A 26,173-nucleotide genomic window follows, 5' to 3' on the forward strand; every position below is an offset into this window, starting at 1 on the left:
CTCAAAAACAGATTAACATGTGGTACAGATTCTATTCCAAGCTTTTTAGTTAGAGACTGCGTTACACCTTTAGCGAAACCATTAGCTCACATTTTTAACTTATCCATTCAAACAGGTTCGTTTCCGTCTTGTTGGAAGATCGCGCGAGTTATTCCAGTTTTTAAAAAGGGCGACAAGTCAGAACTTAGAAACTATAGACCGATATCAATTCTATGCAATTTTTCTAAGCTTTTTGAAATTTGTATACACAAACAATTACACGCACATGTAAGTACACTAATATCGCCCGATCAACATGGTTTTATGGAACCAAGATCATGTATCACTAATTTGTGTTGTCTCTCTGAATACATAATTATGTCAAACCCTAAACAACAGAAGTCAAGTGGATGTTCTGTACATGGATTTTCAGAAGGCTTTCGATCAAGTAGATATCACTATTTCATTGATAAAACTTTATTATCTGGGTTGCTCTGAAAATGTATTAAAATTATTTTCTTCGTACCTTCTAGACCGAATGCAGTTTGTCGAAATCGACGGTTTTTGCTCCAATCAATACATCGTAAGATCTGGTGTCCCACAGGGTGCAAATTTGGTACCGCTTCTTTTTTTGTTGTTTATCAATGACCTTGCATTGACTATTTTATGTCTTTACCTGCTTTTTGCAGACGATTTAAAAATTTATAGAAAAATAGAAACCATATCTGATTGCCAACTGCTTCAATCTGAACTAAATAATATAGATGACTGGTGTCGGAATAACAGACTTTTTTCTTAATGTGTCAAAGTGTTTTCAGGTAACTCTTTGTAGAAACAAAAAAATTATTCAGCATAATTATGAAATACAAGATTTTCCTTTGACTAGGTGTCTTGAAATTAAAGATTTGGGTGTTACTTTTGACCCAAATTTCAACTTTAAAAATCATATTCATAATATAGTTATAGCAGCATCCAGGTCTCTGGGTTTTTTAATTAGAAATTGTCGCAATATTGATGAAGTTAGGGTGGTGCAGTTCTTATATTGCTCATTTGTTCGCTCCAACCTTGAGTACGCTTCAATTATATGGCATCCAGTATATCAGGTGGAGATTGATAAAAGTGAGTCAATTCAGCGTAGATTCTTAAAATATTTAATGTACAAGACCGATGGTGTTTATCCAGCAAGAGGAACATGTCAAGATATAATGCTTGCACGTTTTAACATGAAAGCCTTAGCCGTTAGTTAATTATAAAATCGACTGTAGCTCATTGTTAAATCAAATTTACTTTGTTGTTCCCAGATTAAACTCTAGAAACTCTCGAACATTTCAGTGTAATAGAGCAATAAATAACATTTTTAGAAGGTCGCTGATTTATTGTATGTGTAACTTATTTAATACTCTGTAACCACAATTTGGACCTCTTTGTTGCTTCAATGTCTTTCTTAGTAGGATTTTTTAATTAATAATCTTAAATCTTGAATTTCTCTTAGAGATTTTGTAGGTAGGTAATGCTTTAAGTAAATGTATGTTTTCGAAAATTTTTATTAGCCTATAGGCCTCTTCCATAACTTTTCCCTTAGTTTAATATTATATTGTATCATTTAATTTTAAACCTTAAACCTGTTGTACACAATTCTGTCTGTATTTCCTCTAAGTGGGTGACTGTTGGAAATAAAAGCCTTATTATTATAAGCCTTATTACAATAAAAAAAGATCAACCTTTAATGAAGTTATTGTAAATAGAATCTACCTACACTTTATTGTCTATGGTATCCAGAATGTATAGTAAATAAGAAATTAGATTTGTATGAATGGTTCTGCCGGGAAAAAAGCCAAAGCGGATTTCAAAATGGGTATGACGATAGCTTTTTTCCAGATCGATGGAAATGAACCCAACTCAAACCATTGATTTAATATTCTAAGAAAAGAAAAAATAAGATTTGAGGCGCATTTTTTAACTATTTCTATATTTAAAATATTCCGGTACTAGCTCACGGAGTACTGACCACTAACTTCAGCTGTACCAGAGTATAGAAATGGGTGGCCTTTATTTAAATTGGGTCGAAATGCTCTTAAAGTACCTAGCAAATAATTTACACTATTTTTAGTAATACAATATTTAAAACATCGTCTGTCATCTCTTAAATGTCAAAAATATCAAAAAACTTAAAATTACCTACTTGAAATCCACGTCGGTAGATAGCTTTTGACACGTTAAGACGGAGAAGTGAAACCTATTTTTTTTTGTTACATAGACACAAATCAATAAAAATTACTACTTTTAAGTGACAACATCTGGAAAACTATTCATCTAAACTACACATCAATTTTGTAGGAATATTATCTTGAATTTAAATATGTAATAATATATAGTGTGATCATTTAAAATAACGTAATTAGCATCCTACAAGTTCTGCAATCTTAAGAGTATCTGAAATGGAAAAGGCATCCTAAAACCCATTCTCCACATGTTTTAAAGTATCAAATGATCCATCCTGTACATAAAAAGAGAGAGAGAGACAGAGAGAATTTAAGTTTGTAAAGGCGCATCAGTATCTGAGGCCATTTACCATTGTCTTGCCGTGTGTGAAAGGCTTTTGGCACGATTTGAACACCCGCCTTACAGTCCCGATTTGTCACCATGTGACTACCACATGTTTGGGCCACTAAAAGAAGAATTGGGAGGTTATCACTTTGACGACGACGAAGGTGTGGAAACGTTTGTGCGCAATTGGTTACTGACACGACCAGCTTCATTCTTTGATGAAGGAATTAAAAAACTTCCGATCCGGTGGGAAAAATGCGTAAATAAGAGAGGAGATTATGTAGAAAAATAACATGTGTTCAAACTTTTATTTACTGTACCAATAAAATTACTAAAACCAAAGTCCGGTTCATATTTGATTCACCCTCGTACTTCCTTTAAGAATTCTATTATGTATATTCTTTATATTTTCTTTGTTTGGTTCAAGTATATGTTTTAGGTTAGTGGTGATTGGTAAATTGTGTTTTATTTTAAATGCATGCAGTCTATTGCAATGTGCAAAAATATGTTTTATGATGAGATTATAATCGTTGCAAAAGGGGCATATTGGTTGATTTTCCTTCTTTAAGACATATTCATGAGTGGTTTTAGTGTGGCCTATCAGAATTATAAAAAGAATTGATTGGTCTTTTCTATTTAAATTTAGATCTAGATAAGGTGAAGGTTGTATTTTGATTATCTCAAGAATTATTGTCGGTTTCGTCTAAATCTAGTTTGAGTTGAGTTAAATTTTGTATTTTGTTATTTATTTGCAGAAATAGATCTCTGTAGTAAAAGGTATTTGATAGTCTAGAGCAAATACTAGTTGGATTTTTTGCGATGTTATCAGCTGTTTCATTCCCGTCTATACCTATTCTACCTATCCTATTCCCAGTCACGGAATCCAGATAAAACTAATATTTTTACCATTTCTATTGCATTTGATTATTTCATTTTGAATATTTATGAATGATGGGTGTTTACCACTATACCTTTTAAGAGTATGTAATGAGCTGAGAGAGTCTGTAGCAATTAAGAATTGTAGTGTATATTTTTAGGAGGGTCTTTCGTAGGTTTATATCAGCAGTGCATTTAATGTTGAAGTGTTTAAAATGGTCTTTCCAGGTCATTTTATTGTCGAAAATTTATTGCTAGAAGTTTTAAAAAAAATTTGAAAGTTTTGGCTTTTGGGATCTGCGTCACATTTATCATGTCATGATCTTTTATAGTTTTTCCGGTCAGCTTTAGATAAGTTGTAGACTTTTTTATTTACATTTGTAGGATTCCAATGTAGAGGTCTTATTATAATTGGGTAGTGGTCACTGCTATAAGTATCTTCATTTATTTCCCATTGATATTGAGTAGTTAAAGCTGTGTTAATTGTATGAGTTAAAATCGCCTCCTATAATAAAAGGATTTGGAAGTTCTTGAATAAGATTATTTAATGAATTTATGTTAGTTCCATAAGATGTTGGAATATATATAGAGCATATCGTAGTATTTTGCGGTATAAGTGTAATTGCTACTGCTTCAATATCTGTGTTTATGTAGTATTTCCCTATATTGTATTTTATTGTTGATTAGGATAGCCACACCACCTGATGCTCTGTTGGCGTTTATCCGGTCTTTGTTTACTATGTTGTAATTTTTTATTTTGAATTTGTTTGAGTTTTTAGATTTGTTTCTTGTAATAGTATTATATGTGGTTTGTGTCTAGAGATAAGTAATTTTAAATCTTCAGTACTATTTAGAAGTCCAAGTATATTCCATTGAATTATAAGAGGGTTGAATATGTTATGATTTAGGTGTTTTGCTTTTCTTTAGCAGAGTTATTTTTTTCTCTAGATGTGGATCGGTTTCTGGGATTGTGATTTTCCAAAAGTTCCGTTTCTTGATTTCTGGGAGGTGGGTATTTTATGATGGAGGGACGGGAGGTGGATGGGGGTGGAAGAGGTGGAGGGAGGAAAGAAAATTGGTGGTTTGGGGAAGATGTTTTTTTTTAGGGGGTTGTTGGTTTTTAATTTTTTGTTGGTTATCGTTTTTTGTTACATTTGCAAACGTTGATGAATTCTCTGGGTTTTGTGTTTGGTAAATGCGTTTTGCTAAATTATATGGTATTTTTTCAATAGTTTTAATTTTTTGGATTTGAAATTCTTTTTTATAGAGTGGGCATCCTTTATAACGTGGTGAATGATTATCGTTACAATTTACACAAATTGGTAGAGAGGAGCATTCCTGGTATGTATGTGTTTCAGTCCGCACGATGGACATATGTCTTTTTCGTGACAGATTGATGAATGATGCCCGAATTTTTGGCATTTGAAACACCGAAAAGGAGGTGGTATATACGGGCGGACTTTTATTCGAATGGAACCTGCATAAATTTGCATATGTGGTCAAATACTTTTGAGCGGTAGTGTATATATAAATAATCTAGCTTCTATTAATATTACTGGACCATTCACTTTGTTTGTTGATGATGGTTCAGTCTTATGGTTGGGAACGGTTATCAACATATTAACGAATACTATTATCAATCACAATCATAATTTTAAACCAATATTGGAATGGTGCAATAGCAATAGGTTAATATTTAATATTGGAAATAAGGATATCTTGAATTTTAAATATTTAGTTACAAATGCAGCCTTAATCAACGACCCAATAAGTAGCCAAGAGATCTATATATATTTTGGAACTGTTCATTGATACTAGTTTAAAGTTTGATAATCGTTACAGACTTCACAGATCCATTAAGATTAAATCTGGGGCATGATATTTCCAAACAAGTATATTTTGCGTTAATTAAGTCCCAGTTAAGGTATGGAGTACAATTTTTGGAGATCTGCCAGCAACCAATGAATGCAATCATTTTTTGTCCTCTAAAGCCAGCCTAAGTTACAAATGTGGCGCCACGTTTGTCTTTCGACATAATTTCGTCCAACATTTTGTACATTTGCCACAAATGCGGTACAAGCAGGTACATCAGGGCTTAGTTCTGTTCCGCATTTGTAGCCATATCGTCGTCTTCTGATGACGATGATTTTATTATGTGGCAATCATTAAGTCAAAACCGAAGGAAACGTCGTTATTGGGTTCATCTCTATAATAATGGTTGTTCCAAAAATGGAAATTTTGAAGTATTAAAGCAATTATTAAATCATGATGATGAATTTCAAGCTTACTATAGAATGTTACCTGCAAAGTGTGGTCATATAAGATTTCTCTACTTCCTGAATAAATAAAATGGTTTGTGTAATATTGTCCTTCATTTTTATTTCAAAACGTGACACGACACGCCGCAACAAATATCGGACAGGTTAATTATCCGGGGAGTAAACACAAATGCGGTGTGGCTTCAAATGCCGTTTGGTAGCAAATGCATCTTAGGTGTGTGGATCCAAATTAAATACCACGCGCGCGTTAAATACTGGCCGATACATTTGTGGAAAAGCATTTGTGGCGCAACATTTGTATCGTAGGTGTGCAGCCTGCTTAAAAACGACCTGTAAGATATTTATGTGGGGCTAGTGCTAGAGAGCACTGCAGGCCTCTCTTTATTTGTAAAAAGAATTTTAATGTTACTGGAATGTCAATATAGTCTACAAAAAGTATAAAGGATGAATTGGTAATAATATAGAATGGGTAACACAATTTAGCAATGATAATTTGGGATTTCTCATCCCCACAACTTTTTCGACCAAGAATTCAATCATATATGAGGGAATAAAAATGTTCTTCCTCTGAAAGTCAAATGCTTGGAGATTGGTAGACTATAGACTTTAGACTAAGCAGGTTATTGACTAAGGCCTATTATTGAATTTTTTAATGAGAGACTATAATTTTATAAAAGTGTATTTGAACAATTTTACTATTTGTTTTTATCTCTCTTTTATTCTATGTAAACGAGTAGTTATGAATGTATTTGGTTTTTGTTTTTTAGTGCTTAGTATTTCAATACCTGTATGGATATTCTCCCTTTGAGTGTATGATAAATACTTGTCATATATAAAGTCACGTCACAAGAATGGCTCCCGTATATACTGGCCGCATATCATGAGATTTTAATAATTGCAAAATAATAATAAATTTCCAATTACTTAGATTGTTTTCATTTGAAACACAAAGATTAATTTAAATAGGAAAAACTTTTATGTCGATAAAAGAAGCATTATTAATTGTTTGTTTATAATTTTGTTGCAGAAAATAGAAAATGCTTAATCGAAATCACTTCGCTCGGCTATGACGGGGTGGAAAAATTAGCGTGACCCCATTTATAAGTTAAAAACATTAAAATCACTTACTAATTGCTAAGAAATTGAGAATAAACGTTTTTCTTTTTTAAATTCCGAGAATGTTGCGAAACAAAATGGCGGCGTATTAAATAAACATTACGTATACGACTTTTAGTACACCGCCATTTAATGTTTATTTAAAATGGTCGCCCACTGTTGGCCATTTTCACATTTTAAACTTACATTTTTACGTCAATAAATTATGTTCAGCTATAAGCCACGCTGATGAAATTGTTGCACTTTTATCATTATTTTGAACAAAAAATAAATTTAATAATATAAACTTTAAAATTTTCTATAACCGTTTAGCAAAAAATGAATAGATGGCGCCCATCGTCGGCCATTTTGACATTTCCAACTGTCATTTTTACGTTAAACGGTGCTATAATAAGGCACGCCCAAATGTTGAAATATGAAGGTTAGGTTATTTAGCTCAAGGTAATATTGTTTTATAGTATAGAAAATTTCATAAAATAAAAACAATACCGCGTGGAATATTTGAGATAAAATATAAGGTTCAGTATTAATATTTCTAATTGAGAGCATTAAGATAGCCCGAGGTCAGAGGTCGGAAATGGCAAAACATCTGTTGGATCGGCTTTTCTGTTCAATTTATACAGGGAACATTATTGTATTTATGGTGACTTTAAATAGTACCCACATTAGTTAAGGCAATTATACTTAATTAATTAAGGTCTAACCCATATAGCTTACCTTTAATATAATTTTTTTCCACATCAGACATCTTGCTTTGTCACTTTTCATTGTTTTTATTTTAATACTAATAAGACATTTCTTCATTATATGTAAATAAACAAACCTACAATATTTATTTATAATATAAGCCTACATAGTTGAGCGAATAATGTACGATCCGCTTGCACTATAGGCACCATACTGTCTAGAATAGTAAGTCTACTATAAAGAAATATTCAAATGATAAATTTATTAGAAATTTAAAATTCCTGTATTGTCTCACGATAACCTTTAGAACCTTCAACCTTATGACGAAAACGGACATATGTAGATCATCTTTATGACCTACAGGGTGGTCAATCAATCAAGGTAAGCCATCGCAGATTTAAGTATTTATTTAATATACAGGGTGTACATTATTACTGCTTCTCAAAATATTTAAATCATGTGAATATATTATCTTATTTTAAAAAACTAAAAAATAAGCTGACTGAAGGGCTTCACAGTATTCCTTTATTTCTTCTATGTTATTGTGTTTTTGCTTTTAATTTGTCACTATGCCGAAGCACTTTTTCTAACGTCTGGAAACAAGCAAATATTTTCCCAGTTTTTAAGTCAGAAGAAAGAATTATGGTGGAAAACTATCGCCCAATCTTTATTTTGATTAATTTTTCTAAGGCCCTTGGGACCTGCACTATTATAGCAATCTGTTTAATAGCAAGCTGTAATCAGCTTTTTTCAGGTTAGGGTACAAGAGTCGCTAATTTAACCTTTCTGCTGAGGCTAGGGACGGCAAATGTCAACTTGATGTAATCTACACAGATTTTGCTACAGAAGGCCTTTGATCGGTTGGACCATGATATTATTTCTAAAAAAAATTATAAAATGGGCTTTCAATCTTTTCAAAACAGAGTTTTTCATTTCCTACTTATTAGAGAGACCGCAATTTGTAGAGTTCAATGGGTTCAGATCATTTACTTACATTGCCTCAAGTTGTACCCTCCAAGGAAGAAATCTAGCTCCATTTTGATTTTTATCACTGACATTTTCACGAGTATTGTCAGTAAGTTTCTATGGCTTGCCGATGACATGAAGGTATTTCGTTTTGTTAAGAATCTTCAAGAGGGCATGCAGCTGCAAGCAGATCTTGTTAGTGTTTATAAATGGTGTAAACTTAACAGATTCCCACTTAACCTGCAGAATTATGTAGTAGATGTCAATTTCTTTGCTCAAAGATGAGATTGGTTACATACCACACTTGCAAATTGTCACTCGTTCTGTTCGTGATCTGTTGATAAAGAGCTTACCTTTATAATACTCATATAGATACCATCAGAAGATTTTCTTTAAAGACCTTAGGCTTCATTATAAGATCAAAAGAACTATTCTCTAATACTTCAAGCAGAACAATTTTGCACAGCAGAACACCTTAGTAAAATCACGCCTACCGTATCCCTTACACTACCCAATGTCACAATTGTGACTTCCTTATTTACAAGTGTCATAAGGATCAAAAATGTTTAATCTGGGTGGAGAACTGATTGTGAATAGTGCATTTTATAGGTGTGCACGCGCAAATCGTTTATATGGCTCGTGCAGGTAAGTTATTATTTATTTATAGAATTTAGGGGAAAAAAGAAGTGCTTAATATTAAATAGGTATAATAAACTTCAATTAAGTGTATTGTTTTTAGAGATTGAAAACATCTTTAAAATTGTTGATTCCAAGAATGGTTTTGTTATGTATATCACAATTGTGAGCCACGGGAGTTAACGTGGTTTGGTTTTAATTAAGTTGGATACAATTAATTCTTTGTTACAGGAAGAAGTAAGGAAATTATTGATTTGGACCATCTAAGGGATGACAAGAAGGCATTATTCCAACTTCTAGATGAAGTTGGGTCGGATTTAGAGTCCGAGGATGAAGAAGATGAGTGTGAAATTCACGAAAAGATCCCAATTGTAGCACCAAATGAAGCTGATAGCTCTTCAGATTCAGAAGATGATTTACCCCTCATACATTTCCAGACTCTCCAGTGGAAGCATGGAAACTTTAGAAGCAAGGATTTTCCTGTAAAGGAGGACTATACTCCATCCATCGTAAAAACTCTAAACGAATATTTTGCTAAATATTTGGATGATGATTTTTTTGAGTCAGCTGCAAATTTCACTTCCCAGTATTTCTTGCAACAAAATGCAAAATAAAACAACTTTGCCTCTCGAGAAATAAAGAAATTTTTCGGAATGAATGCTTTGATGGGATGTATTCATCTTCCAAGGATACATATGTATGGAAAATAAGTTCCCATTAATTGATGGGGTCATGACCCGACAAAGGTTTTACATGATACGTGTAAATTTACATGTCGTTGACAATCTTAGTGTATCAGAAGCGAAACAAAAAAAGAATAGATTGTGGAGAATACAGCCGGTAATTGATTTGGTTCGCCATAGATGTAAAGCCATTGAAAGAAAAGAAAAAACAGCTTTTTCTATTGACGAACAAATTATTCCTTTTTTGGGAAGATGTCCAGTTCGACAAGACCAGTGGGACTGAAGAATTTCGTTCTTACGACATCCGACGGACTGGTATTGGATTTTGAATTCTACCAGGGCAATACTACCCCACTAAAAGATAGGGATTTAGGCTTGGGACCCTCAATAATTATTGCGTCTAGCAGAAACATTACCTCAAAATAGTTATCTGTATTTTGAGAGATACTTTTCAACTATTGCTTTGATGAACAAATTGACGAGTTTGAATATAGATGCAACTGCTACAATTATGTCCAACAGAGTGAAAGGGTCTAATTTTAAAAAAGACAGTTTAATGAATAGGGGAGAGTCAGAAGAAGTTGTTAGAACCAATAATAAACTTTGCATTACAAAGTGAAAAGATAATAAATCTGTTTTAATGATATCCACAGCTTTTGGAAAACAGCCGGAAACTGAGGTGCAAAGATAGAATAAAAAAAAAACGTTCAGGCATACAGCGAAAACATGGGTGGTGTAGATGTTTGCGACCAAATGATGGAATACTATCGATCTTTCTTTCGAACCCGGAAATGGACTCTTAAAGCCGTCCTACATTTGTTCGACTTAGCAATAGTAAACAGCTGGATGGAGTATCGAAGCGATTGTTATAGTCAAAACCTTCGAAGCAAAGATATTATGAATCTTTTGAAATTTAGACTTTATCTTGGGGAATGCCTTCCAGTTTGCCCTGTGCAGACAAACGCTTTGATGGTTTTGAACACTGGCCAAAGAAGTGAACTGACTGAAGAAATGAAGAACCTAGTTAAATGCAGGTTAGAAGGGTGCAAAAGTCGGTCCAGAATGCGTTGCCTAAAATGTAAAGTTTTTCTTTGTTTAACCAAAGATAAAAACTGTTTTATTTCATTCCATACAAAGTAATAAATTTTGTTTCACAATTGTACTTTCCTAATGTTGGCTCCCTAGACACACAATTATGTACTCCCTAAATCCCTCCCTTAACCCTTTCGAATATTTTTTAAAATAATTTTCCGTACCTTTTGACCCAACTTTATCGGCGTAAAATAAATATAAACCCCAAACTCAATTTTTTTTATCTCGGTACTGTAAGGGGTATACGTTTATTATGGTTTCCTATTATGCAGTTCATATGAATAGGCCCGAATCATTTGAACGAAAATTCTACAAATATAAAAGTTTTAAGATGGTGTATATCATGAAAGCTAATTTAGTCGGTAGAGACAAAATAAGTATAGGTCTCAAAATATTTTTATGTCCTGAAGGTTATATGTTTCTCTCAAATTAAGGCATCATCAGACCTTATAAACTAGTAGTATCACTCACGAGATGTCCTGCTTTGTACTAACCTTCGGGACATAAAAATATTTTGAGAGCGAGACTTAGTATTTTTATTTTGTCTCTACTTACGTAAGTCTCTTTGAGATAATGGACGAGTTCTTTCAATTCAGTCAGTAGTTACTGCTTTCAAGGCTTAATGCACTGTCTCTTCATTAATCTCCTTTTTGTGGGTGTTTAATGCTTCAAATCAAATTGATCCAGATCTGTTATATCAGCTTTGAATTTTGCTGTTCCCTGCATCCGTACAAAAAGACTCAATGTATTTCATCTTAACACTTATTCCACCAACTTGGTCACAAAAGAGTCCCATATACATATATAGCATGCAACGAGTTCAATGATGTTTAGTTACGGTTTGATGTTGATCTATTTGGCATGACTTTGAATAATTTCAAATCTTTTCTCTCAGATAGAATTAGATTGTTAGTTGTTTAAGCATTTGATATACTACCTACTATCAGTTTTATATTGTACTTATTAGTGAGTTTTTTCTTGTTATTTCTTACATTACTGAATTTATTGTATTATCTGTCAATATTTCAATATTTGTCCTATTATTAGGATTTGTTTCCTTTTGGACAACAAAACTTTTATTTTGAATTACAAGAACTACATTTTCATCTTAAATTCCTGCGTTTTTAAGTAGAATCTTGGGAAAAATTCCTAATAATAATTTTTATCTATATTGATTATATATTTTTTTGGATTCACTAAAGATAATCTTAAAACGTAAAACGCTCATTAAAAAATATATATTTCCATTAAAATATCACAATTATGTATATCTTTGTCCGACATAAGAGTTTCACGATAAGCTAGTCTCTGTCAGACTCATTGTACTGTAAAAAAACTCCATTTATTTTTTTTTTGATAAACTAAGAAGGTCTTTCGAAGTCTTTTATTTTGACGTTTGATTTTTTTAAATCGGTCGATTTGTTTTCGAGAAAATTAGAAAAATCTTTGTTTATCTTAATTTGTTCAGATAGAAAACAAAAACATGAAAATATCGTATCAACTGATATTTTCATGTTTTTGTTTTCTATCTGAACAAATTAAGAGAAACAAAGATTTTTCTAATTTTCTCGAAAACGAATCGACCGATTTAAAAAAATCAAACGCCAAAATAAAAGACTTCAAAAGACCTTTTAAACAAACTATTACTCGATACCCCTTGCCATTTAAAATTTTTAAGGGGATGACCCTGGGGGGCAATGGGTGAAAGGTGGTGAAGTAATTTTAGGTTAGAAAGTTGTCCCCCTTGACAAACCTTTCAGCGTTTTTTTTTTTTTAAACAGTGGTTTTCGATAAATCCGTGGTGGGAAGTTTTCAAATGAACACCCTGTATATATATGCGACCATGACTTTGTATTTTTACCTTTTTTGGGCTCTTGGAGAAAATGGATAATAGTTTTTATTTAAAAATGCTAATCAAGTTAAACTCATCTGCTATTACAAGAAGAACCTTATTGCAAAAAAAATATTTTGTAGGCATGATGCTTCGATAGGAGCGAAACACGTGTAGCTTACGAAAATTATATTTATTTAATGAGGCCGTGACCTTTGTTTTATATAATGAGTTAGACAAAGATGAAGTTATGAGAAAAACTATGTGTGAGACAAAAGTGCTTACAACCTACATTTAAAATTATGTTTCTTCCATGAACTTGATATGCCATGGTGTTTAACGAATATAGGTAACCAAAAATAAGTTCCAGAGATGTATTAAAAAAATAAAGTTAATGATGGATTAAAAACAACGAAACGTCTGATTTTAGTTTTAAAAAATTATTTACGATCTACATATAGACGATGTCCCATGCGCTTATCTCTGTTTGACACATAGCTATTATTTTTTTATAATAATATCAATAAATTACCAAACCTAGTTAGACATAGATAGAGTATATTTCATAATAGTAATATTACGAAAACTATGTGTGAAACACAGCTGGCTTTGTCATTACCATCGAACATTAGTTTTTTGAATGAGTTTCAAATTAAATTAAAAAAGTTTAATTTGCTTCAATTACAACCTTAGAATGTTAGCATCGTCACAAAGGAAAAAAGCAGAATCTAATGGAACAGGCTAAAACACTATATTTTGTAACTTAACTAAGAAAAATATAAACACAATTAATGATGCATAATATGCGGTATCATCCGCTTATTGAGCTGTAGTTACAGAATTCAATTAAAGAGACAAATTATTCGAATAGAGCAGAAGCAATAATGGCCCCGAAATTGAAACCTGAGGTATACTTATTTTAACCTTTAAGTCATCAGATTTGTTACCGTTGCTTTTAACAATTTGGTACATTTTGGAAATATAAGCTAAAAATTATTATGAATTTCCTCTTACTTCATGTAGCGATAATTTTTGCAGCAGGATGAATGCCTTCGACAGGTCACAGAATACCTCTCAGCTCTATAAATTACCTACCGTATCTACAATCAACATTTCTATTGTTGCATCAGGTGTGAAAAGACTCTATCTAGAGCCAAGCTAAGATGCGGAAAGTAAATAATTTCCGGAGAGACCAGCTATTATTCGTTTTAAAAATGCAAGTTCAATTAATTTGGATAAAAGTGGAACAACTGATATTGGACAAAGAAGTCTTTGAAGTCTTAAATTTTAAGGAAAAATCACCTTTGACAAAACAAGAATTAATTGATAGGGATAGTTACAGCAGATACCAAACCATCTCTTATTTCTTTTTTTTGAATTTAATATGTCATATGTTTTACTGTTTAATACACTATTAACAAATCAAATACTTCTGGCTAAGCAAAAAAGATAGAGAAACAACATTTTTACAGTTTCGTTTTTATAAATACTTGTTTTTTTCTTATGTCTAATGGCGAATATGTAAAACAGTTATTAAAATCATTTGCTGTTATTAATTAAATTTCTCTTTATTTTTGGGCTTTACTTTAGGTAGTAATAATTTTAAATTCCATATAATTTTTTTGTTCTTTTAGCTTTACTGTTTTAAACTGATTTCCCTCGAGAAACTTTTTTTTTTGTTTATTTGTAGTAGGTACAGTTTTTGTAGTAAATAGAAAATGCTCATTAATCATTCGTAAGAAAATACCTAACAAACAAATGAGGAATTTACATTTTGATATTTAAGTAATTTTTCACTCCAGTTAAAGCTTTGGCTTACGTTTGTGGCATTACTTTTATCATCTGTGCCTTTCAAGCAGGGTGCTAAGTTAATACTTTTATGATCTGATAAAAATTAATTAATCAAGGAAAATATTCACTTGTTACCTTTGTAGGATAGTTATCAGTATATGACTTAAAGCCTGCCGTTACATGTGTTGACTTCCATATTAAAACTTTATATTAAAAACTAGTGATAGTGTTTAAAAATTCTAGAGTTTTTTGTTTTTTTTTCCAAAAAAGTTTGATATAATGATATTTAGGTCCAACCCGGAAGGTACAATTTCTGATGATGGTTATTTACTTGTGAAAACGTCGGTAAGTATGAATGCGATACATCATTTTAAGAGGTATAAAAAACACTTTAAAAACAAATTTACCTTAAAACAAATTATATATTATATAATACATTAAATATAAATATGTCAAGTTATATATGTGAAACTTATGAACAAATCTTAAATGCTTTTATTACTTACCACGAAATGTTAAGTATGTCGTCAAACTGCGTAGCAACAAGACACTATTTAAAAATTAAAGACTAAATAAAATTAGAAAATTAAAAATGCTCTTTACTCCACGAAAATCGGCACTACACTGAATAAGAATTTAATAGTTGGTGCAGATTTACCATACTATCCATCGATGCAGGTGTTCGATAGGTACCTGTTAAGGAGCTTAAAAGGGGCTCGAATTAAAAATCGCTCTTTTTTTTCAGGTAATTTGTTTATTGAGGGTTATTTAGAAGAAAAATCCGTTTTAATGGTATTCCCAAGATCTTTATGGATTATACATACATAAAGACCTTTCACAGAAAATCTAACAGTTCAGGTAAATTTAGCTCTACCATATGGTTTGTAAAATATATCAATTGATGGTAGGATTGGATCTAAAATGATACAATTTTTTCTATTTTCCGTGGACAAAAGTTTTCTTATAATGGATTTTTCACTCACTGCAGACGATGATCATCATTACGTTGCTTTTCGATTGTTTGGTCTGAGATGGAGTTTCATATCGAAAAATGGAGGCAATGTCCACTGTTGAGATTTCTGCCGCATTTGATTTTTCAGTGACAATCTGAATCGCCTCGAAATATAATTTTTGCTACCTATTTAGTCTCATTACAAATGATGAGCATCATTCCACGCCGATTCTTGTATTTCTAAAAATTATGATTTAAGGGTCGGAAATTAATAAATTTCTTCTGAAAATAATGAACTTTTTACTACCTAGGGAATAAATTGTATTTTTTAACCCTGGAATGCTACTTGGCAGCGCCGTAGCAACAACATAACGGGCCTGGGTTCGAGACTATATCCGCGGGCCCCTAAAGAGATACTAACCTTCGTCTCTCCCTAAATCGACGGCTTAAGGAAAGAAAAAATTAAAAGGCATTTATTACATGTTAACTAAACTTTTATGAAATTAATATTAAGACAAAAATACTAATAACAATAGTTACGGAAAAATATAAAAATATTAAAAACATATGTACATAATTATAAAAAACATTTACAAAAGGATACAAATACAAAGTTAATATAGAAGAAATACACCCATTAAAAAGTTACTTTTTGAGATTTAGCAGTCGCAAATGATTTAATAATTTCCTTTAAATCTATAGAGCGAGCAACTTTATTTTCAATAGACAGCATTGCCAAAGAAGATAATCGATTTTGATTCATCGAATTCCTTAAATTTTTTATTAATTTTAATTTTGAGAACGATCGTTCTGCCGATGCAACCGTTACAGGAATTGTCAGATTTAAGAAGCATAATGTTATTATTTCAGTAAAGCTACTACTAGACGAATACTTGTCAACCAGGATAAATTTAAGCAAATCTTTAACTGACCTAATATTTTAAAGTTTTTCAGAAAAACATGTTCGAAATAATTGATTAGAAAGTATATCTGATATATCATCTTGATATATTTCACGAATATTTTCAGCCATTTGGTATATTACTGTGTCACTAGAATTTAATAGAACTTCTGTATCCAAAATATTGAAGTTAGTAGATATTTGTTGTAAACTAACTGTTCTACATTGTAACTGACAGATTTAAATAACGCTAGCGTGCTAAAGGCTAGAAAAGATTTGCTTCGGCTGCGGATAGGCACATCGATGTAAAAATTAATAGCTGAGTCTTGGATTTTTATGTTTTTTATGTGGTTTGTTAGATTATATAAGTTCACAATATATTATTGAGTTTTAGTTTAAATTTACATCCTCTGTTTATTTATTTATTATTATGTTTATTAGCTGGCTACGGGCCCTTAAGAGTGGCGGGCCTGGTTCCACCGAACCCGTGGAACCATTGTAGCTACGGCGCTGCTACTTGGGGTACATTTGTATCCCAACATTAATAATCTCAAGTTAAATGGAAGTGGTCGGGGGAACGAACGCCGACGTCTTATTGGTTTCAAGACGCGGCAAGTCAGTTCGCGTGCGACAATTGACATTGGCACACGGTTTTTTCTTTTTGAGATTTCTGATATTTGGGGTTAGCGCATACCCCAGTGTAGCAGTTTAGGTTAAATATACTCTGTGATTATTATTTTCTTTGATTTTGAAGTTATTATTGATTTTCTTTGTTAGGCTGCACGAATAATGGCTGGGCAGAAAAAGTTCTTCGACCTAACAAAGCCTGAAAATGTCGGAGAAATTCATCACATTCTCTATGAATCTGATTCAGACAGTTTTTTGGATGACAGCGAGGAGGAAGATGCCGTTATACCTGATTTTAGAGAGGAGCTAGAAGAGGATGAAATACGCGGCAATCAAATCAATCTTAATTCTTTTATTGCATCAGAACGGACTCAGGATACCTTTCCATCTGATACAGATTCTGAAGATAACAATATACCATTGGCAGAAATACAGGCGATCAACAGAGATATGGTGGAAATTTTACCAGTGCCTACCAAATTAAGGGGTAAAAATGGGTTTATGTGGTTAGGTAAGAAAGGCGCAATTCATCGTACACCAAAACGAAATCTGGTTTTGCATTTACCTGGAAACAAAAACAAAGCAAAACATATAACATCGGGAACTGACGCTTGGAAATTATGTTTCACTTAAGAAAATCTCGATAAAATTACCCAAGATACTAATAACGAGATACAAGTTCAACGATTGAAATATTCAAATAAGAACGATGGCCAAGATACTGATGCACCTGTTATTACGCCAGTAGGTAAGAGACTCTCTTGGACTAAGGATACAAACTGCATTGAACTCCAAGCACTTTTCGGGCTATTTTATTATGCCGGCGTTATGAAAATGGCCGGAGTTTTGACCAAAGAACTGTTTGATAAAGACACAGGAATTCCAATATTCCGTGCTACCATGCCCGAGGCACGTTTCAGGTTTTTGATAAACTGTCTTCGCTTTGATGATAAGCATTCCAGAGCTGAAATAAAAGAAACTGATAAGCTTGCAGCTTTTCGAGAGGTATTTGAGAGGTCAATCGTTAAAATGAAAAACCTATATACTCCTTCAGAATATATTACTATTGATGAACAATTGGTTGGTTTTAGAAAGCGATGTCCTTTTAAAATGTACATCCCTTCAAAGCCCTTTTGCACTTGATGCTGAAATTTATCTAGGAAAAGGTTCCACACCAACTGATGTTCCTGTAGCTCAGTATTACTGTAATAAGCTAACCAGTTCTGTCCAAGGAACAAATAGGAACTTGACCATGGATAACTGGTTTACTTCTATTGAGACCGCGAAACATCTTTTGGAGAGGAAAATTACCATTGTTGGTACTGTGAGAAAAAATAAAAAAGAAATTCCTGAGTCGTTTTTGGAACTCAAAGAAAGGAATCAAAATTCTGCCATGTTTTGCTACAGTGGACATCTGACACTGTTATCATACTGTCCACCCAAGAGTGCTAAAAAAGCAGTAATTATGCTTTCGGCAATGCACGAAAAAGGTGATGAGCCATTTACGACCAAGTTACCAGAAATTATTCAATTGTATAATTCTACAAAAGGAGGACTGGATACTTTAGACCAGTTGTGCCACACTTATTCTACTGGTAGAAAAACACGTCGCTGGCCATTATGCCTGTTCTATAATTTGTTGGATATTCTGGGATATAATTCAATGATCCTTTTGCGTGGTAAAGTAAATAAAGAAATTGTAAAGCACAGGAGAGAATAGCTCAAGAAGCTTGCCCTTGACCTGGCATATGATGAGTCGTTTGGAAGCTCCCACTTTGAGGCGCGAACTCCGTGAAACTATATGTAGGATCCTCAAGATAACCACTTCAGAAGAAGTACCTACTAGGCTTACAACAACAGTGGGTAAGTGTGTGCTTAGTCCCAGAAGAGAGGATCTCGAATCGAGAGTAAGCTGTGCTGTATGCAAAAAGTTCGTGTGTTTGCAACATCAAAAAAAAAGATGCTCAGTGTGTGCCGCATGAACATTTTATTATGGATGTGCGTTAAAAATGTTCTTAGAGACTCGGTTTAAGTTATTATTTTTCTATAAGTGAATACATTTTTCGTTTTTCTAAAATACGACGTGTTTTATTTGGGGTACGGTTGTACCCCTGTGTAGCAGATGCAGAGTCGGAAATAAGTGTAGCATTCCAGGGTTAACGTAATTTTAAATTTTGAAATGAATTCTTATTAAATTTCATTTGCCCACAACAGTGGACCTCATTGGCTTCCTTTTAAATTCACCCTTTGCCCCCAGACTAAACAAACTGAAACAGAAAACTGCATCGTTCACGCGTTACGTCGGCCATTCATTGATAGAGCGCGCGATAGCTTACAAATTCAAATAGATGTTTGACCATGAGATATACTAACTAAGCAAATAATAATAATATTAATAATAAATTATTTTATTGTTTTAATTAATTATAACAATTTTAAAAATACCAAACAAAAATATTGTAATATTTAATAACCGAAATAAATTCTAAGCAGAACTTACATTTAGTTACCTAAATAAAAACCTATTAACCCTACAACGGTATCGATATTTTGCATACGTTATTGGTATCGATACGTAAATTTTACTTATTATGTTTTTAGATCCACTTATCCCCATTTAAAAGTAAATTTACTTAATTTTAAATAAAACAATGTTATTTTTATTTAAACTGAAATATAATATTCAAATAAAGACAACTTAAATACATGTATTTTTATAATAATAAAAATAAACAACTTTTTAAACTTAAAACTCAAAGTTTTTTTTTATAATCAGATGCACTTAGTGCACACTTTCTTTTGGTGTCGTCCGCATATGGCTTTCTTGCATTTTAAACAGTACGTTGTGGTCATACTCATTTTTGAAGACGGACACATATGGCAATACGTTCGGCGTCCTTTCTGAGTTACTTCAAATCCCTCTTCTTGTTGCGGTTCTGGATGTTCTTCTTCCAATACTGTTTCGATTATGGACCGTAGCCCTCGATTAAAACGTGGGTTTTGCATCAAACGAGACTGTTGCCAGGGCCGTGTTAATCCCATATGCAAATCCTTCATGTACTGATTCCTTTGCACTGGTTTACCAATATGTACTATAACATTGTTGTTATAAATAACAAATTAATTTATTGTGTATGTGTGAATTATTTCTGGTTTACCTATTGGTTGAATTGATAGCTCTTGTTTCGTGCATAGTTGATAGCAGTAAAACATGTTTATTGCTTTTAGACTTATACGAGACTATTGTTGCTTTTTCAGAATATCCAAACATTGACGTGAGCACTTTCCTGTCTTTGGTATTTTCTATAAGTTCTGCTGGAACTTTCCGCTTATTTTTCCTCAAAGTGCCCACTACAGTCAGTTTGTATTGATCTTTTAGCAACTTTTCAGCAAGAGGCATACTGGTAAACCAGTTATTCATCGTCACATTTCTGTTTGATCCATGGATGGATTTTGTCAACGTTTTTACAAAATATTCCGCTAATGGAAGACCATTAGTTTGGGTAGACTTTCCGATATAGGGAGATGCGTCGATCAAATATTTTGTCGAAACGTTACATAACAAAACAAGCTTTATACCATATTTGGCAGGTTTGTTAGGTATATACATTCTGAACGAACAGTTGCCACGAAATCCAACTAACTGTTCGTCAATAGTGACGTAAGACCCTGGTTTATATGAACTTCTACACGTAGTTATAAATTCGTTCCAAATATTTTCCACTGGTGCAAATCTGAAAGCAGGTCTTCTTTCTTCACGGGTTGTTTAGTCGTCAAAACGTAAGCAAGCTGTTAAAAATTCAAATCGTTTTTGGCTCATTGTAGCACGATATCTTAAACCACAAAAAGATGTGTCAAACATGGTAGTTGAACTAAGGTGATTATCTTTTAAATTTACAGCAAGAATATATAAACCGATTAGTGCCTTTACTTCCTCCAAATTGGTTTCGGAAAAAGTTGTATCATTAGCCCGTATTTCTGCTTCGCTAAATTGATTTGGTGATTAGTAAATTCTACTATTTGATTAAGAATATCGTCGGAAATAAATGATTAAAAAGCTCGCAAAGGATCGAGAATACTCCGTAATTCAGGTGATGGGTCGGGTTTAACGTATACTATGTTTTTTGATGCTGTCTTACCGTTATCATTTTTTAGTGGTTTAGAATGCCACGTGTAGCCATTTTTTCCGATCAAAACATCTGTGTTAGCAATCACCACAAGGTTTTTGTTATCACTTCCATCTTCTTTCAAAACCTAAACAGACAGATAAAATGGGTTATAGTTAAATGATATATTACCTAGTAACTTATTACCTGGAAAACATCATTGTTTTCTTTATTTTTAACCTTTCACTTTCTTTTGCTTTTTTTCGTAGTCCACCTGAAGTTGAAGGGCAATCTTTGCATTCTGTCCTATCACTCCAAACATTTGACAATGTTTGCACGTTTTAGACATTTTACCCGTTATTGGTATCGACACGTAAAAATGTCGGCTAATAATATTCGCGTAATAGTATCGACACGTAAATTTTACGTACGCTTCCGTTCTAGGGTTAAAACTTAATTTACTAATGAAAACCCAAATATCTAGGGACATAATCTTAAAAGCAGTACAAAGAAAATACATAGTAAAACTGTTAAGCTCTGCTCAAGATTATAAAAAAATGTGTATAGTATCTAGTTTTCTCTGTTATAAATATGAAAACCTCACTCATTGAGAAGCTGCTGTTTACTAGTAATCTTTCTTTTGAAACTGGACAAAGATGCGTCAAAATGAGTAATTTTAAATTTATTAATAGTTGACGCTAGGTTATAAGAGAATCCTCGTTTAAAAAGTTTTTTATTATGCTTGGAGATCGTAAGGATATGCTTTCTATACGTATGTTTATATTATGAGCCTCAATTCTATGAAGAATTTTCTTATTAAGATAGATAGGACACTGAAATTTTATGATGCTATAAAATAGACAAGTCGAGTGCAGTACACGCCTATTGAACATTGACAACCAATTAAGATCTTTAACCTTATGTGAAACATGTTGTCTGCGCCTTATATCACACATATAAAACGTATGCATGAATTTTGAACTTTTTTCACTCTCCGAGCCTGTACTGTATCCATAAAAAGACCATAATGATGATAGAGATGAGACACGTCACACCAAAGAGCTTGCAACATGATAATACAATTAATAGTACAAGCATGGTATTCACCAGATTAGGCTCTCTGAGACTTTTTCTATTTATCAAAGTCTGATTGTCATTTCGAGGAACACCCTTCGTGTCAATTGAGGCTAAAAGACCATTCAAAGAAGCAACTGATGTTGAGTCCAACCGAGCTGGAAATTAACATTTGGCGCCCAACGAGTGATTAGACATTACAACGTTGTTTTTTAAACTGGATGGTTTTATGATTTTTACTTATGGTGACCACATGCCTCCTGAGTATAGAATTACGATAACGGTTCTCTATTTATTCCAGTGCGATCAGCTAAGAAACCCCTAATCAGGGTAACTTTTCCCCGGGGAGGGCCGGGGTAGAATAGCCCTCCGGTATGCTCTGCCTGTCGTAAAAGGCGACTAAAAGAGCATTCTCTTTGGTGGTAGATGTTGTCTACTTGCATCGCCCGGTTCAATACCACCACATAGGACTTGGGCGGCGTGAAGTAGTTCCATGGAACTCACGTTTTGCCGCCATGTCGATGTGTCCGGTTTCCAAAGGGGAAATGGAGTAGTAAAATTAATGCATGATGGCGCCCTCACGACCAAAACTTTCCGGAAGTAAACTAGCCTCCCATTCGGATCTCCGGGCGGAGGCTGGTCGGGATGGTTCATCAGGCGGATTTAAAAGCCTAAAAATCAATTTCTGCAACATCAGAGGCCTAAACACCAATACTAATGCAGTACACCAACACCTGCAATCAAATAAGCCTCACATTCTGGCATTGGCAGAAACAAAGGTGAAACCTTCAACAACAAATGTTCACCTCATTTATCCTGGATACGATCTACACACCCGATTTCGACTAAACTTTGGATTGGCAGTATTTGTCAAGAGCGATTTGAGTTGCCAGCGGGAGGAAACGCTTGAACATGCGGACTTCGACGTTATGTGGTTCAAAATAATAGCCAGTGGAGCCACGAAATTTATCTGTTGTATCTACAGACCACCAAGCGACACCCAATATAGGCGGCTCTTTTTGAACCTGGTTGATTGCATTAATCAACTGCAAATTGACTACCCAAGCGCAGAAATCATCGTCATGGGTGATTTTAACGTTCACAATATCAACTGACTGCGCCTCTGCAACAAGAACGACGATGAAGGACGAGAAGCTGAGCTATTTGCCACCATATGCGGGCTTACGCAGCTTGTGGAGGAACCTACCAGAATCCCCGACCGAGACGGCGAGTTCACGAGTCTCCTAGATCTGGTCTTGGCTTCAGACCCTAACTCGTACACTGTATCAGTACAGGCCCCCCTAGGAACATCGGACCACAAATTGATAACAGTCTCTTGCCAGTTGGATGTTAAAACGCAGGATCCTCCGATACCGCGGAAGGTATGGCACTATAAATCAGCAGAGTGGAACCATCTTCGGGAATTTTATCACTCATTCCCTTGGAAAGAAGTCTGCTTTAGAACCAATAACATCTCAGAATGTGCAAACCAAATTACAGAGACGATCTTGGTAGGAATGGAAGCTTATATCCCTTTTTCTACTAAATGCAGATCAAACAACAAGCAATGGTTCAACCTGAATTGCAAAAAGGCAGTAAAGACTAAAAACGCAGCATATCGCAAATGGCACCGACATCCTTCCACCGAAAATTGGAGGAACTTTTTAACCTCCAGAAATAGCTGCAAGCGAATTATTGATAAATGCAAAGAGAGTCACAACAACAGGATCAAAAACAAACTGCTAAACTGCCCAAATGGAACAAGATCTTTCTGGTCGGTATCGAAAGCCGTTAGTCAAGGATTTGCTAAGTCGGCCTTGCCACCCCTAAGAGCAGATGATGGTTCTATCGCGGTAACAGCAAAGGAAAATGCCAACTTACTGGGTAAACTCTTCGCGTCAAATTCTACTCTGCACTCGCAAGGCAAAACACCGCCATATTTGCCAAGAGTGAATTCATCGATGGGAGAAATTTCGTTTCCCCAACGAATTATAAATAAAATTCTTAAAAGCGTAGACACCAACAAAGCTTCTGGACCCGATGGAATTCCAGCCCTAGTACTAAAACGTTGTGCAGATGAATTGACTCCTCCCTTATGTAGACTGTTCACGGCATCGTATAAGCAGGGCTCATTTCCAACAAGCTGGAAAACTGCTCAAGTGCAAGCTGTACCCAAAAAGGGAAAGAAGACGATGCCGTCCAATTACCGCCCGATTGCACTAGTTCCAGTAATATCGAAGATTATGGAGAAAGCAGTCAACCAACAACTGTTAAGATATCTGGAATCATCTGGACTAATCAGCGATCATCAATACGGCTTCCGAAAGCTTAGATCCACCGGCGATCTTCTGGCTTACGTCACACACATTCTATCCCCCACCCTTTTCTTGATATATATCAATGATTTGCTAGGAATCACTGTCAATCCAATCTACAGCTTTGCGGACGATAGCACACTTATTTCCACATTTAAGTCCACCAAACCAACGACAGCCGCAACTTCTCAGAATCTTAGGCAGTAACAAGTAGCTTCAACCAACAACGATATTAGAGCAATTTTGGAGTGGGGCGATAACAATCTGGTCAATTTTAACGCTAAAAAAACGCAGGCTGCAGTATTTACGATGAAGACTAACCTTGGTGGCCCGGAACTGGTTATGGCAGGGAAAACATTGCCAATGAAATCATCTTTACACCTTCTAGGAGTCGAAGTCACCAACAGTGTGTCCTGGCATGACCACGTTGCAGAGATGACCAGGGCAGCTTCCAAAAAACTCGGAGTGCTTTTCAAAACGAAAAAACTGTATACACCAGAACAGCTGCTGACTCTTTATAAGGCTCAAATACGCCCTTCCCTCGAGTATTGCTCGCATGTCTGGAGCTCTGCACCCAAGCATAGTTTAAAGCTGCTAGATTCTATACAGAAGAGAGCTATTCGTCTTATCGACAAACCAGAACTGACAAATAGTCTGGATAGTCTGGAGCACAGGAGAAAGGTTTATTGTTTATTCTACCGTTATTATCACGGTAAGTGCTCCTCTGAGCTGGCAGGCCTGATTCCACCCAGGGCTGTTTCGGCAAGAAGGACGCGTCTAGCAGTTGCGGCTCATCAACATCGAGTCCACCTGCCTACCCCAAGGACGTCGCTGTATCGAGACTCATTCATCTGGAGAACATCTTTTTGAACGTTTTTGGAACGGGCTTCCACCTCACATATTTCCCGACGCATACAACCTACAGCGTTTCAAGATAAATGCCCACAAATATCTTCGCACAAGCACCACTCCAAGAATGACATAGGACTTTCCTCTTGTGCTTGTGTTTACAAAAAAAAAAAAAAAAAAAAAAAAAAACACTATCGGCGTTAGTTAAACTGTGATAGAACTAGTGTCTCACATAGTTCAATTTTTCTATCCATCTGGTTTTCTATCTAAGTAATGCCTGTGAGGAAAAAGAGACTTAAGGGCGCAGTAGGATTCTTTAATACAAGCTGTTACATGTTCGGTAAATTTAGGTAAGTTTAGTGTTACATATTTAGCCCACATTTTTATGAGAATATAAAAGTTGAGTATCGTCGGCATATAAATGATAATCACAATAGCGAATAAAATTTATAAAATTAGACCTGTAAATTGGATAAAGAAGAGGCTTCCCCAAAATGCTTCCCTATAAAACACCTGAATGTAAAGACATTACCTTCCCATCAACCAACTTAATGCATCAGGTTACTCAAAAATGATTGAATCATAGATTGGGCATTAAGCCCAAAACCAACATAAAGTCAAATACTTAAAAAACATCATACTTTAAGATGTTAAAAGTTATTCATTTGCCCATTTTAATACGGTCTGTAATGCCAGCTAACGCAATTGCGCAACACTATGTCCTCATAGAAATCCCGACTACTTTTCCCATAAAATATTATTGATTAAAATTAAAAAAAAAAAACGTTATAAATACATTGCCATAATTTTTTTCTAAAATTTTGCACACAGCTTGAGGATAGAAACAGACTGACTTACTTTTGGAA

The 26,173-nt window shown here is 34.1% G+C and overlaps 1 protein-coding gene and 1 long non-coding RNA gene across 3 annotated transcripts in view; both read right to left on the bottom strand.

The window, feature by feature from the left end:
- The window catches only part of LOC126739396 (bone morphogenetic protein 1-like), an 85,409-nt gene extending 77,708 nt beyond the window's left edge, over window positions 1-7,701 (bottom strand). Inside the window, exon 1 of one of the 2 annotated variants that reach the window (XM_050445062.1) lies at window positions 7,515-7,701. The gene's annotated coding sequence lies outside the window, so the exon portion shown is untranslated. The remainder of the gene's footprint in view (window positions 1-7,514) is intronic. The other variant, XM_050445063.1, reaches the window with a different exon arrangement.
- A 174-nt stretch (window positions 7,702-7,875) lies between these two features.
- On the bottom strand, window positions 7,876-8,599 carry LOC126739446 (uncharacterized). The gene is made up of 2 exons (XR_007661627.1): window positions 8,479-8,599; window positions 7,876-8,364 (listed from the first exon to the last, which is right to left on the bottom strand). It is a non-coding gene; the product is annotated as an uncharacterized LOC126739446 (long non-coding RNA).
- Window positions 8,600-26,173: the final 17,574 nt, after the last annotated feature.

Source organism: Anthonomus grandis, chromosome 8 (genome assembly GCF_022605725.1).
Source record: "Anthonomus grandis grandis chromosome 8, icAntGran1.3, whole genome shotgun sequence".
NCBI lineage: Eukaryota > Metazoa > Arthropoda > Insecta > Coleoptera > Curculionidae > Anthonomus > Anthonomus grandis.